At 34.4% G+C, this 15,971-nt stretch overlaps 1 long non-coding RNA gene across 7 annotated transcripts in view; it reads left to right on the top strand.

Moving 5' to 3' along the window:
- The window catches only part of LOC144248314 (uncharacterized), a 46,403-nt gene that overhangs the window by 15,359 nt on the left and 15,073 nt on the right, over positions 1 to 15,971 (top strand). For 3 of the 7 annotated variants that reach the window (XR_014951579.1, XR_014951576.1, XR_014951580.1), the window contains exons 2-3: positions 116 to 160; positions 5,166 to 7,514. This is a non-coding gene — a long non-coding RNA (uncharacterized LOC144248314). Of the gene's footprint in view, positions 1 to 115; positions 15,156 to 15,971 lie in introns of those variants that run through there. The other 4 variants (XR_014951577.1, XR_014951574.1, XR_014951575.1 and 1 more) reach the window with 2 other exon arrangements.

Here is a 15,971-nt window from a genome sequence, read left to right as displayed (position 1 = left end):
TACTTCCTTTTGAATTTTATTTCATTTTCCAAAGAGATAGTTAAGAATATTTAATAGATACTTAAGAATATTAGTTCTCATTAAAAGGAAATGTTTTCAATCCTTATGATTGCAGAGGAACAGCTGAAAAGAAAGAAAAAAGAGGAACAAAGCAGACAGAGTAAGTAAACAAAACCCTGCTTTTCTCTGCTTTCTGTCTCCATATAACCAAAAAGCTATGACAAACCAAAACTACGGTTTGGTGACCAATTAAGTGATTAATTTAATTGAAGTTTTGTGCTTCCAAATTTCAAAGCAGAGGTTATGTGACATTTGTTCAAAACACTAAGTCTTTTAAAATAGTATTTCCACCTGGCAAAGCTCATATGAGAGACAGTCTTGTAAGCACTTTTAAGGTCATTGTGACATTAATTGTGAGGGCAGTTACTGAAAGTCTTTGTTTCTCAGGTATTTCAGAGACATCTCAGATGCCTTAGAGAGCTAGACATGAAGGCATAGAGGACAACACATAGGGCTGTTTACATTCCCCAGGGACTGGAGAACATGTCTGGATAGTCTTGCTGGATCTTTAAACGACTAAATGATTCTTGTGCTATTGCTCTCTCCAGTACATTCCTCGCCTCCCAGAGTTACCCTTCTTGTGAAAGCAAAGCTGCAGACATGTCATAGCCTGTGTTTCAGGTGGCAGCTCTGTTGTCCTGTTTTCCTTTTCTCTAACAGAATAGGGCCAGATCAGAGACAGGCAAAGAAAAAGGGAGTTCCAACTGAGAAGAGCTAGCAGCCAGTTTCCATTGGAATAATACTTCTTTGGCATAGAATGCTCTCAACAGATAAACAGATTAAGACTAAGGACTGGAAATAACCAGACTGCACATTAATTAAAATAAGGCTAAAGGAATTACTCAGTTATTCTAAGATAATTGTACGAATGCACTTTCCAAGACTTCAGAGTAAATTTACCAAAGACAGCATGAGAAAATATCCTAGAACATCCAAGGCTGGATGGAACTCTGAGCAACCTGGTCCAGTGCAAGGTGGTCCATAGCAGGCAGGCCAGAATTAGTAAGGTCCCTTCCAACCCAAACCATTCTATGATTCTATAGTTCTTTATGGACCTATTGGACTAAGTTTATTTCTGACCATGCTGATATAAAAATCTCAGTACTTGTGCAAAAAAATTCCACTTTGTGGAAACTTGGTGAAAATAATGACAACAAGATAATGACAACCCAGATAACAGGGCTAATATCAGATTTCATACTTTGACAGACAGCTTCTAAAAAACCCCAAATACAATCAAAAAACCAAACTATGCCAGAACTTAGTAATTTAACAAGTGATATTGAGAGAAGGATGCAAAGGATTTGGTTATACTTCAAATTAAGCATGCATTTAATACCTCTGTGGAAACTGGTTTGCATTCAAAGCAAAATCAAGACCTACTTATCACAGTGTTTGATTTTTTTTCCAAAGTGCTTTGAATTTGTCTAAGTTTGGAAATAATTTCATTGTTCTGAGCAGCCCCTTCATTTGGAGTGTAATTTAATTTCCTGTGCATGTACATTTTATGAATGATTTTGAGAAAATTTATAAGCAATAATCAAAAGCAAGTTAGGTTGTATTGCCAGAATACTGCAGTCAAAAGGAAGTATCAGGCTTTTCATTCCAGGTGTACAGCAGGTGACAACAGTAGGATTTCTGCTCTGCAGCTGGCTGTAGGACTGTAGTCTCTCTCAGAGAGAAACATGCTCTTTCACAATAGTCACTCTTTCCTAAAATTCACTCCTTCTCTATATGGTCTACATTTTCCTTTAATTTTCCTTGTTTTCTGCTCCATAAACAGTATTTTGCTCAAACAATTCTAAAATAAGAATTTGTGGGCCTTTCCAATCACTTTCCAGTGTAAAAAGGGTGAACCAAAATCCTGACACAGCTTTGAGGACTAAATTTTTTTTCCTGTAGCTTGCCTATTTTTCCCTCTATTTTTTTTTTTTTTACATTGAGTTCTTATACACTATTGCTCTTTTTGGCAATACAAATAATATGCTAAAAGAAAGCTAGGGGTGAAACCTAGTCTTTGCCTGGAGTTAAATTTACTGGTTGATTCATTTCAGTGAATCTTGCATGCTTGCATGTAGCAAAGAAAGTTGAGCAAAGGTTTCCAAATCATAGACAAGCCATGACATTCAGGAGGTCTTCTGTTTGTGCCTTAGGCCATTAAACAATAACATTCTGAGAAAGGCACTAAAGGAGCCATATGAGCTGAAACACAGGGTCTTTTAACAGCACATCTATTGTAAGACTAAACTTGTGGCTACTTCAATTGTTTCTTAACATAGAAGGATAAGACATTTGGCCTGATAGGCAACACAGTGTAATCAAGAAGAATTGACAGATTTCAAGGTAACTAAGAATGTCTCTTTACAACTTAAAGACTTTAAAAATTGATGGGTTTAGAATTTTTGTTTGGAACATTAAAACATTTTGCTTCACATGCTTTAACTTCATTTGTATGTTTATGTGCAATTTAATGCCATGATGCTTTCATTTTTAAGCTGCTCTTTTACCAATACATTTCATATGCTTTATGGTACATACAAGATATTGCTTTCTGCAGTAATTCCACTGAATTTTACAAGTATATTCATTGAATATTGTTTAAAATGTAAACAAGCTTGAGGATTATAACAAAAGTACAGCTTGTCAGTAAGATATTTCTAAACTACCGAGTGGAGGTCACCCCATTTAAAAAAGCCTCTCAGTCTGCTGACGTGTTCCTGAATTCTAGATTGTCACATAAGACATTTCAAATATTTGTAGCAATCATGGCTGAAACTTTAAAAAGGAGACTGGTCAATGATACATATATTTTTAAGGATTTTGCATGATCTTCATAAGTCCTCCCCTTTGACTGTTTGAAAATATGACAATTAAATTTTCCTGAAATACTTTACAGAAGTTAATAATTGTTATGCTATAAAGGTTGTTTTCCAAACTTCAGTTTGTATTTGTGCACGATTTTGTTTGAGACTGCAGGATGCTATTGCAAATAGTGACAATAACACAAATATTGCAAAGTTATTAATCACCATTTATTGCAAATGCCAGAAAATCCTATGGTAAAAACTGGGTACTTCAGAAGATGCAGACGTTTCACAGTATGCTGCCTACAATTTGTTTATGTTCAGTTTGTTGATCAGACTGTTCAAACTTTTGGTCTCAAACAGTCCCAAATTCTATCAGACCAGAAAATACATCTTAGGCAGCAAAAAACATTTGGTGCATCTTACAGGTGTATTGTACATAACATACTTTCATATTATACATATGATGGTATGTACTTGACCTGGTTGTTTTCACCTTTTTTAGGATTTGCCATGGGACAGTAAAAAATCTAAACACAGTTTTGATTACAAGTTAAGTTTCCATTTGAATAATACTTTCACAATCCTTTCATAATACTTGTACAATCCTTTATTTACTCTTAACTCCCGTCTTCTTTTTTATATGCTTGGGGCTCTTTTTATTCTAGTAAATGCCAATAAGGTAATTTTAAGGTATTTACAGTTCTCAGATTTACTCCTGGAATTAGTTTGTTAACTTCCAGTCTATGTCTTAAAACTCAGTGTTAATTATTATAATGTATGTATTTTATATGTCTGAGATCACTAAATGTATAATTGTCCTGCTCCAAGCATGCTTATGCACATGGATTTCAACATCTGCTGGAGGAATACCAATGCTATGTGTCTCTCTGAAGATCTTCCCTATTTCTGGGCAGACCTTATCTATTTTTTGAGGTGGAAGAGGTCAAAGGCAACAGTAAAAAAATGGGGAAAAAATTGAATTCTCTCAATAATTGACCTTTTCAGGCAGTGGAAAAAAATCCCCACAAGACATTCCTTATCTATGAAGGGATGGTATACACTTATCAGGATGTGGACAGGAGGAGTAACAGGGTAGCACAGGCCTTCCTGCACTATAGGAATCTGAGAAAAGCTGACACTGTGGCCCTGCTGGTGAACCTGACTTCATCAGTGTCTGGTTCAGGCTAGCCAAGCTGGCCTTCATCGTGGCCTTTCTCAACATCAATATCCACCCAAGATCTCTCCTGCAATGCCTTAATACATGTGCAGCAAAAGCACTGGTTGTAGGAGAAGGTAAATTCTGTGTTGTGTTTCACTGCTCACTTTCTACTGCTTCCTGCTTTTATCAAACATAGAAAAACACAGACCTTTAGAGCTGCCAGCTCTTTATGTATAAACATACTTAAAAGGAAGGAGAAAAGTAAGGAAAGAGATAGTGTTGTCTAAAAAGGAGAGAAAAGAGATAATGTTTAAATTTCAAGTGTATAAGCACAAAATAAGCCCCTGCAATTAATTAGTAGAATAAAAAGCTTAAATCTGAAACTCTCCAGCTACTGGACAAGGTACCAGAAGTAATAATCATGCATCAGCAAGAAAGCAGCCTTGGGAGATATTTTAGCATACTTTAGGATAATTTCATTTATTTATTCATTTATATGGCCTGTACGAAACTTTACTGACTACAGGAAGACACAGATTCCCTTTGTAGTTGTGATTCCCTTCAGCTCAAAATACCTCCATAAAAATTTATGTTACTTTATAACTACTGTAGTTATAGTAGTTATAGTGATCCCAAGGCAGCATTTTTTGGAGCAAAGATTGAAGCACAAGCGGCAGTTTTGTCCCTGTTTATAGCAAATTATGCAATACTAGGCAATTTATTTAACTTCCTACTGCTGTTTTCCCGTCTTTTATACAGGTTGGCAATACTACCATAATTCCATATGAATCTGCGAGGGTTTGTTATTTGGTATATGCAGCAACTTTTGGAACAAATGTGATTAAATTCCATCCTATGTACTAGCATCACCAACTAAGTTCATGGTGTTTTGTCAATTACAATTAAAGTCACAAAAGAAACATTGGGAAATTAAACATCATGATAATATTTTCTAGTATTTTGTCTAGTATGCAGGTTAGCCCTCCTATGGCTGCAGTAGGTTTACACAGTGGTATGACATATTTTTCAGTGCTAGTAATCAGGTCTGCAGTTGTATTTATTTTAATAATGACCATGGTTTGTTTGTTTGTTTGTTTGTTTGTTTGTTTGTTGTTTGTTTGTTTGTTTGAACTTGGCAGATTGTTTGGGATCAATCGAGAAATAATTTATTTTGAATCTCTTGGAAAATAATGTTGCTATCTGGATGAGCATCAGTTCTCCTTTCCAGCATGTTCACACCCTACCAGAAAAACTAGACAAGGTGTCTGATAATCCTGTTCCATCTCATCTTAGAGCTGTCACTGATACAAGAAACACAGCTCTGTATGTGTGTATGTGAGGATATGTACTAACAAAGTACAGCTTCACCTCTGAAAATTAAGGCAGTATAAATTAAGCAACAAGACACAAAAAGACAGAACTTGAATTTCTAAATCAAGACAGGAAGAATTAATTTATTTAGAAGCACAGTATACTTTAAACCATTTTTGCCATAGCTTAACAAGGGTGTAATTTCAGTTACTGAATTTCTACATAGTTACTCTATGGCTGAAATTAATTTCTTGAATATAAAGCAAATAAGGTCAGTCTCTAAGAGTTGCTCAGAAAGGAAGAACAGCAGAACCTCTGCTTTTGATTCTGAAATGGGAGTTATTTTTATAGTGGAAGAATGGGGAAATTCATCCACTAGTCAATCCAAAAAACTTTGTAGAAGTTATTTCAATTGCAAGTAGAAGGTGAGTGACACAGTGGCTCTCCAGAAGTTTTCCCCTTCTTGCTTTCTGGCAAGAGAAACCTGTATGCAGAGTTGGCCTGCACACAGCTGTGAAGGGCATGGACTTTGTCCCCGAGATGAAACAGACATGGCAGGGGGGTTGGGCTACATTATCTTACACCATCATTGTCCCTTCCAACCCTAACCACTCTATAATTCTATGACTGAATATCTTTACAGGCAGAAAGAGTGAAGCAGGACTAAGGAGATATACTCATAAAACAGCGAAGCATAGGATGAAGACTCACAAGAAGAGACAATTCTCCCTGTACATTCCCAACATATTCTACTTACAGCAAAATCATTAATGTGTGCAATACACTTATAGTTATTTGCTCTTTCCTTGGAACAGGTTTCCAAAACCTTGCTCATCACTCATCACTCATCTCAGAACTCTGGTTCCTTCCTTAGCATTTACTCAATGTGGTGCAGTTTCCCAGGATATTATGTATACTGCTCTTCGCTTGTACCACATCAGTGCTTCTCTTCTTGCCATCAGTGGATGCATTCAGTTAGGTAATATTTACCTTCTAGTAAAGTTTCAATAACATAACAAGGCTATAACATGTTAGTATTAGGTGAATAACTGCTTGGTAACTCAAATACTATGTTTACCAAAAAACTTCTGTAAATTTATAGTTTTTATCACCTCTCCCATTTCTGGGCAATATCTAAGTTATATGTATAGTTTTTGAAGCTTAAAACACTTATTGTTGTATAAATCCAGCATAAAATTACTTGAGACCTGTGTATTGTTAGCACCACTGCATATATTCTGTAGGTTTAACCTGAAATCATATTCCTACTCTATGCCAAAAGTCTGTAAAGGAATCCACACAGGTATCTGAGGCTTGATTTTTAGTGTCAGAAGCTATAAATGCATTGTGGAAGCCAGCCTTCAGCAAAAGATTGACTAAATGTGTTGTGGAGCTTTTTCAGTCTCTTATTTGAGTATGACCTACAGAGTTAGATTCATCATATTAAAATGAAAAGCAGGAAGAAGAACAAAATCTCCCCTTCTAAATTTGATAATGGGAGTTATTTGTAGAGAGCTAGCAAACAGATATTTCCTAGGTACATCATTCTTTTCTGTTGTTAAAGTCTTGCCCAGATGCTGGGGTTTGTCATGCTAAGTATATAACTGGAGTGTTTTAAAAGACATTTCAGTGTTTTGTTTATTCAGGAACAAGGCAGGCAGGCATGCTGGCTTACAGTAACTGCTGGCAAGACTTCTTCTGCCTAACAGAAACACAAAGGGGATGGGAAAATGAGTGTATGAAGATGTTTGAGGTGATGAATTTTCTTGGAACAGAAAATGTAGGGTAACAGCTTTCTTAGGTGTTCAGATAGAGACCTGGGAGTCTGAGATTTGAATGACAAAGCTTTGAGAAGGATGAGGCTGAAGAGTTCCGAGAGGTTTCAAGATCAGGGAGGAGCAGGCAAGCTGGGAAAAGTGGACTAGAAGGGATTCAAAACTTGGAAAGCCCTGGGAAGCCTCACACGGGACAAAAAGGACTTGGGCAAAAAGGAATTTTTGAAAGGATAGAAACAGGGAAATTCATAAATTCTTGACTGACAGCATTTAGGAAGAGATGGGGTGGCAGATATGAGAGGTGAAATGGCTTTTGGAATGGAAAGCTCTAAAAGAACATCAGGGTCACAGAAAAAAAAAAAAGTGTTTATTTTCAGTTGTAAAGGAACAAAAAAAGGCGAATGGATCAGAAACAACAAAGACTCAGCCCATTTCCTTTCTACCACTTGTCACACAAACAGAAGAGCTATGAGCTATCATTTCCCCTGTTCCAAGTTCTTCTTTTTTCAGAGTTAAACCAGTTCATGATCTTGACAGAATCAATATGTTTAGGCTGTGGCATATTCCTAACAATGGGAGATCATTAAAAGCTATGCTTCTGTTGCTTCTGCTACTCTAAGTTTTTAGTTACTACTCAGAAAAAGAAGCAAGGCTTAATTGTGCAAGTTTCATTTAACAGACAGATCCTGTTGGAAAGAGCTTATAATCTATTTAATTAGCTGAATTTATCATTAACTGAATTAAGAGAATGACAACTTGTTTGTTTGTTTGTTTGTTTGTTGTTTTGTTGGGTTTTTTTGTTACAATAATGGTAGAAGAAAAGGGATTTATTTTAAAAGTTATTTTGAAATTTCTTTTAAGTTTTCATCACATAGGCGTGACCTGTGTTTTGAAGAAGAAATATTCTGCAAGACAGTTTTGGAATGACTGTAGGAAATACAGCTGCAAAAAAGTGAGGGTTTCTGAGAGTCTTGACCACAGTCCTATAGACAGGGGCTGAGCAGTCTGCTCCTATGCAGAAAGCACTTATGTAAGTAAACTTTGAATAGTTTACCACAATAATTACATCACTAACATGTAACAATAACACATTAGCAAATACATTTTGACTGCAGATTTTATAATAATCTTTTAGTGAATCTGGATTTAAGATTAAAATTGAACCTATTAATATGAGGTATTTTAAGCAGCTTTGAGTTATTTGAGGTATTAAGCAGCGTTGAGTTCTGTAAGGAACATGGCAGATTTTCTACAAAGTATCACTACAAAAAGAATCAACCTTTGTTTATCACAAGTGTTTTCTAAGGCACAATTTTGTTGATACAGGAAAACTTCTCTTTTTGGCAGAAAAGGAACTTTCATTCTATGGGAAATGGCACTTCCTTAAATCCTATTTTTTTAAAGCTAAAATCTTTTAAACTCTGCAATATACATCCTTGTTACAGAGTTCATAAATGAAAATTCAAACAATTACAGAAATAAAGTTTTCATCCTGCAAAACCTCCTGAACCTCAGACTAGGATTTCTTATGCTTTTTTTTTTAAATATGCTTATGTTTTGTTTTCTGAAGAAAAACAAAAAATGAAAAAAAAAACCCAAAACATTCTGTGAAGTATTTTAGTCAAGGTGGCAGTTCACAAATGAAAATTTTTCTGTTAGAAATTTCTAGATCAATTTTAGGTATTTAGATCCACTTTTCCCATCCAAAGAATGTTTTATTTTGTCTGTTCACATTAAGAAAAGGGCAGAGTTCATTAAGTGTGCATTGCTCTTGGAATTGTTATCAGACCTTCTGTATGGAAAGAATTTCTGATGAGGTTTGGCCCAATTAAAATATTTGAGTTCTATGGGTCCACAGAAGAAAGTCTTGGTTTCCTAAACTACACTAATAAAATAGGAGCTGTGAAGGTAAGGGTTATCAAATCAGCCAACCAAACACCAATTAACCATACAATAATTTAAAAAAAAATTTAAAGGCATGGGAAAGACAGAAATTACAAAAAACAGGAAGGAAGAAAATGCTTCCTTCTTTCCAGATACAATAATAATAATTGGTTCATGAAAACAGAAGTCTTATTTTTAGCCCCTTCCTTGACTCTATTCTCTGTACATATAATTTGAGGCCGCAGTAAATATATACAATGAGTACATGGAAGCTTGTGTACGCAACTTTTCCCCCAGAATATATTAAAAAAAAACCAAAACAAACTGACTGTGTAGATGTGACTACCCACAGGGCTGATTTATGATGATTTTTGTTAACATTTACTTATCATCCTTAAAACCCACATATAATAAATGATGAGGCCAGAAACTAGTTTTGATTTGACTTTTGGTATGAATCCGGAGATAGATATTCCAAAGCAAACTTACACAAATTTGCTCTTTGACTGCATCTCCATTCATTAAAACTAATGTCACACTTTGAAATAAGATTAGCAAAACAAAAAAAAAATCAAATTTCTCAACAAATAAAGGAGACAATTATTAATCTCAAAATATCTAAGATATACATTTACATATACAACCACTGTTGAAACTCTCAGTGTTTCTACCATAAAAATGCCCTGACAGTCTCAAATGTTTTTCCAGTTTGTACAGTTTCCGTGAATCATGAACATTATACTACAATAAAATACTATTCAAGCAATACTACAGATTCAGATCAGTAAAGATCAAGACCAGATTAATGACTTCCAAATGATTTCTGCTTTTAATCTGGGATGCCAAAAATGCCTTGGCAAGACCATGATACCAACTCTTCAATACTTTCAGTTTTCTAGCAATCTTTACCATGTGGATGGAGGATTGAGGTAGGAAAGACTAATTAAGTCATTAAGTTGTAAGATTGCACTTGCACCTCTCTGGGGCAGTTTTTGAGATGTCTATAAAATTATTTTGGATTTTTTTTTTTTTTTGTCAGAGAATTATCTTGATTTGCATTCCAGCAATGTTAGTAATGGATGTCAGTTTTAAAGCAAAACTGACAATTTGACCAATGCATTTTATCCTTCATAAAAATGATCTGAATATGATCCTACTCTAAGACAATGGGCTTTTTTTTATCGGCAAAGGAGATGAACACTTATCTGTGTATGTGTACTTAGTGTTGCTTATCATTATATAAACACTTTCTGACAATTTCATCTTAGAATACTGTCAATTTATTTCAGGCTGTATCAAGTCTTCAAAAGTCAATAGGGACTATTCATTGATTCAAAGCTATTCTAATCAAAGCTATAACATTAGTAAGAAAGGCATAGTTTTAAGTATGCATATGTGCTTTTTTTTAGTTTCTTTTGCCTTGTTGAAATATATCTGGAAAAAAGAACTTATAATAGGTGAAAATGGAAGGTGCAACAAAGTACCCATAGGTAAGAAAAAAATATTAGTTATATATTAACTAACAGGTAACTCAATTTAGACTATGATATTTCTGTGAGGAACAGATTTTTGACATACGCATAGAACTTGAAAATAGAAAAAAAGAGGAAAATAGATCCAAATAGGGATTTGTTGCTGATATATGCAATAATATATGCAAATATTTATAAAGTAACCCAAAATAAAAAATTACAGTCATATAAGAACATTAGTAATATTTGGGGCCCATAATATTTTTATTCTCACTTGAGAAGAATTTGTTTCTATTCCTGGAAAAGTCAGATTTTTTAGTGTTTCTTAAAAAAAAAATTAAAGAAATAAAAAAGACAGTAATTCCTAGACATATTGTGCTTTGAGGCCAAATGTTTAAAGCTGCTTTCTAAATTTCAGAGTTAAAATTCTGAGGAAGAACATAAAAAATTCAAATTATGGATCATATTTTTATTTTTAGTGACAAAACCAGATTTACCTATTTAGTACCTATAGTTGCACAGACTTTCCAAACTCCTACTTAAAATGTAATATTCCACCTCAAAGAGTCGAAGTTCCTAGATTGAAAATAAGGTAGCTGAGAATATGTTTGAGAAAAATCCTGAAAACTGAGTGTCACGAAAGACAGCATTGTATTTATCGAAGCCACATCAAATATTCACGTGCCTGTGCACACAAGCCTGAGTCCATCTGTGACAAAGTTTTCAATTCTGAGGGAAAGGTCTTTAACATCACTAATTTTAGTATGTAGATTAAATCATCATAGAGATAAAATTCCTGAAAATAGAAGAGAGGATTGTACAGATGACCTAAATTATAATAGGTTATGATAATGTCAGATTTACATGACACACAGTAATACTGGTCATCAAATCAGCAATTATTATTGCTTATCTTTGATAATATAATAAACATAACATATTCTTGTAGTAGTACTGCAAGAAAAGTAGCAATCTTCTATTATTTCTGATAAGATATGATTTGCTGATAATATCCAAATCAATAAAAATATTTATTGTTTTTTCTTGAAAAGAGCTTGCTTCCTCACAATGGTTACATTAGAAACTGGACAAAAAACTATTGATTTCTCAGTGAAATTAATAAAATTCCCAGTTTCATAACACAAAATTTTGCAGGTTGTTACACATATTTTTTAGATAACCATGAAGCTGTCACTTGATGCAATTTGAGATAGTTATGACAGTAAATTCACAAACAACTAGAGGATCCTCCTGTAAAATAACTTGGGATTAGAGCAACCCCTTTTTTAAACTCAACATTTTGTCAAAGAGGATTAAATTTAGCATGCAGAAATACAGCTGTAAAGAAAATTATTTGCTTGAAAACATTTCATCTGTTGAAGGAGTAAAATAAAAGTTTTTTGAAGATGGAATTACCTTTTAACTTCAGGAGCACATTGAGAAAAAAGCCAGTACTTATCACAGATAAAGAATAATTTTTTAAAAATGTTTAAAGGGTATTCTGAATCTATTCCAGTGAAGTCAATGGAAGTTTTGTCTTTGTTATAAACAGAATTTAGGCAGAAACAAGGAGTGATGCCCAGTATGGATATGCTTCAGACTCCAGGGACTCCTTGATGATCAGGGGCCCAGACACATTGTGGCTTACAACTTGCTTTGTCGCACCAGCACACCAGTGCTAGGGCAGTAGCACCCCTATCCTCTGGAAAACCTCAAAGCCCTCAGAGGTCTTAGGTACTATATATTTTGCCTCTACATGTATTGTTTTACTACCATCACCCTTTCCAAATGACAGATAAATCATCTTTTCAACAGGTAAATGCTTTTACCAGGTAAGTGATGTACAACACACTCCAAAAATCTCTTCCCTGTGGTCCAGATTTTAAGAGAAGGAAGAGGAGGAAGAAAAATTATGTTCCCTTTTCCACTCACCTGTTTCTTCTGTTCAGGGAAGAACTAAGGTAATGTAGCAATAAGACACATAAAACCAATATGGCTTTCCAAAGGATTTTTAATATCATAATTTATGCTCTTAATAGCTCACTCTATATATGTTCATTTGCATCCCCTTTTCATGGCCTGCTGGTGCACCTGGTCTTCTAGTTTTTCAAGTTACTGAGGATGGCCCATTTTCTGGATATATTGGAAATAAAGAAACCTGAGAGAAGAAATTCCTGCATAATGTGTTTGTGGAAGGAAATGTGTATCTTGACACAGAGGACCCCCTAGTGATGGATGAGGATGGGTTCCTCTCCTTCACTGACCAAGTGGGAGACACTTCCAGGCATAGCATAAAGTCAAGAGTAAATCCAGGGAGCTTGGAAGAAATCACACATACACAGGACTGGACGACACAGATCAGACTGAAACATGATGAATGTCAATTTTGTTTAAACAAAAACACTAAGGAGAGGAATCAAGTCCACCAAAGTTCACTCCAACATATTAGAATTTTTCAAATTTGGCACTTCTTGTATCACTGGGATCTCAAATAAGATGGCACTAAAGCAGAAAAGGGTTTGTCTGTACGTCTACATTCTTCAGTTAAGAATGTACCCCACATTAAAAGTAGTCCTCTGACACATACAGAATTTAAAAAGGTAAGTTAATATCTATATTAATATAAGAAATATTTTCAACATGTGGAAAGGAGAAAATGTTGCCACTTTAGAAGTTGCAGAGATCATTGGTATGATGAATTTTGTCCAATAAGTTAATGTTTATGGTGTAAGTATAAAAAGTAAGACATTGCCAATAGTTTAAGAATATAAAATGAAGATAGTAATTTCTTACTATAACTTTTCTGTCTTGCAACTGCATGCACAAGTATTTGTAAGGATATAAGTAGTTTCAGCTTGGCAATTCAGGCTTTTCTTCAGTGTTTTGAAATTTCAATTTCAACAAAATGCTGTATTTAATAAATATGACATGCTGAAATTTTGTAATGAATGGAAGAAAAATTTGGGTAAATTAAAAATTGTAACACAGAAATGAGAAATATGAAGTGAGAAATACAAAGTTATGAACTACATAAGACTTCTCTTGAGCTACAGGTTTTCTTCTGAAAAATGGTAAGATAGAGTATATTAAAAGATAACGTCTGAAACCACTATCTTATGAGTACTGTCCAAGAATATACATACTTTTTCATAATTGGAATGTTCTCTCAATCATATATGATGCTTCATAAAAATATACAATATCATGCTAAAAAACTGTAGGAAACCAAATTACAAAATTTAAAAATTTCTTAGAATATGCAGCCATTGAAGGAACAATGGGAAGACAAACTTTGTTGGGGAAGACAAACTTTTTGTGGTGCTGAGTAAATGTTCATCATTTGCTTTGAAGGCAAATAAGGTCTAGTATTAAAATAAACTATTCACATAAAGAAGCTGTCAAGAGACAGCACTGAGAGATGGGAAACACAATGAGTTCAAAGAAAGAGAATACATAAAAATAAAATTAAAAGGCCATCATCTGAATGATTGATCAGCAGGTGGCAGTCATGTAGTGCATGCAAATAAAACTGTACACTAATGTTCAAATCATCTCTTATCATCTACAGTTGGAGCTGATGGGAGCTCCTCAAAAGGGTTATTGCTACCTCAGGCAGTAAATAGTACTTTAAAAATGCCTCAAGGTTCACATCAATTTTTGGTTGTAGTGTCAATAACATCTAGATAGCATAGTCTTTCATATTTCTATATTGTTTGAGTCTCAAATATTGCCATAACAAACTTCACAGCATATCACCAGTTCAAGAACAGAAGATTCATTTTCAGGAAAAGGAGTACCCATATTTTTAATTTCCAGTGCCTCTAGGCAGACCTCAAGGCTGGTCTTTTTTTCTGAGCAGATTTAACTGTGGCAGCTGATTTCTTCCAACTTATGTATTTTCTCCACTTAAAATTTTTGCTTGTGTTTCAATAAATAGAATGCAGGAACTATGTCTGGTACATTTTTTAAAAGGGTTTTGTTTCAGTTTGCATGTCAAACATAATATATAGGGGTCAGCTTTTTTGTCACAATTTTTTCTGTGGAATAGAGAGCAAAGCACTCAGCACTGCCTTTACAGTGTACAATAAGCATTTAACTTTATATAGAATAAGTACAGTGTCATACATGTCTATGTCCTTCTATTGCATTAGTCTTTGTCTGAATGCTTTCAGGTTTTGGGTTTTTTTTTAATTAATGCTCCCTCTGATTTAATAAGGCCATTACCTTACCAGAGTTCAGGTAGTAATAAAACCTTGCAGGCAGTTTCCAGCCACAGAGAATTCCCAATTAAAAGACATCAGTGGCTTTTTAAAATTGAATAAACCCACTGAAAGTAACTTTTAAAGTTCTCCAATGCCATGTATAAATAAAATAAGTAAAGTAAATAAAATATCATATACCTTATAAATAAAATGTCATATACTTTATACTCAGAGATGTCTGAGAAAACAGGATAGATATTTCACAGTATCAATTTATTTGTTGTGAATATTACTAAATCCCTCCGAATGTTATAAAACATTAACATATACTCTTACTTGTCATACTATTTTTCAATTTTTTTAAATAATGAAGGAAGGACAGGGATGGCAGCCATTGTGCTTAAATGTTACCACAACTTTAACTTTATAAGCATGCTGAGGACTTCCTTCCAAGTTATGCCCAACCACGCTTTGTGAGAATTATGGTAAGACAATCAGGTGTCTCCCACCTGTATTTATCTTCTGTCTGACTTGGTCTCTTCAACCATGTAGTGCAGAGTGCATTACAGTTCCAATAATTGAAAACAAAAGGAAATAGTGGCCTAAATTACTGTTCCTATGATTATTATTATGATTAATTTTAGCAAATCTATGATGAATTAAACTTCTATTTGTTTTATTGTTCCATCCGTATCTAAGAGTCCTAGATGGGATTAATAACTTGGCTGTTGGATTTTGCTTCAAAGTTCTTCAACAAGTGTTTTCTTCTAGTCAATAGAAGACTAAGGAAACACATGTGTAGCCTTACTCATAAGAGTGTCTTATAACAGGGTAACATGGTCCATTTCAAACCTTTTCCTAATGTGGTTGTTCTTGAAGTGATTATTATCCACTGCCACTGACAAGGCACCAAAGAAATATGTGGTTATTTACAACAGATAGTAAGATAAAAGTTTTATGGAGATTTCCTAATATGAGAATTAAAATGCACTCACATATTTTCAAGTACAAAAGCAGAACTGGGATACAATTCTTTTTTAACATCTGCTTTAAAAGTACAAGCATTATACCCCTTGTGAACACCCCACAGGCTGAGCTGCAACCAGGGCAAGAGAGCATGGGCATGCTAAGGGTAGGAAAAGGCCCCACATTACAACATCTGAAAGTTTGTAGCTCACACTTTTCTACTGTTAGGGGATGATGAGAGGCATTTGGCAGTTTAACCTTTCCTTAAATACTGATAAATTGTCTAAAAGGCACAAATTTAAGAATTCAGAGATTGAAAAAACCTTTTTTTTCAC

This window comes from Lonchura striata, chromosome Z (genome assembly GCF_050655825.1).
Source record: "Lonchura striata isolate lonStrDom1 chromosome Z, ASM5065582v1, whole genome shotgun sequence".
NCBI lineage: Eukaryota > Metazoa > Chordata > Aves > Passeriformes > Estrildidae > Lonchura > Lonchura striata.
Note: the sequence above shows the minus strand (reverse complement) of the source record. Positions and strands in the feature narration are given on the sequence as shown.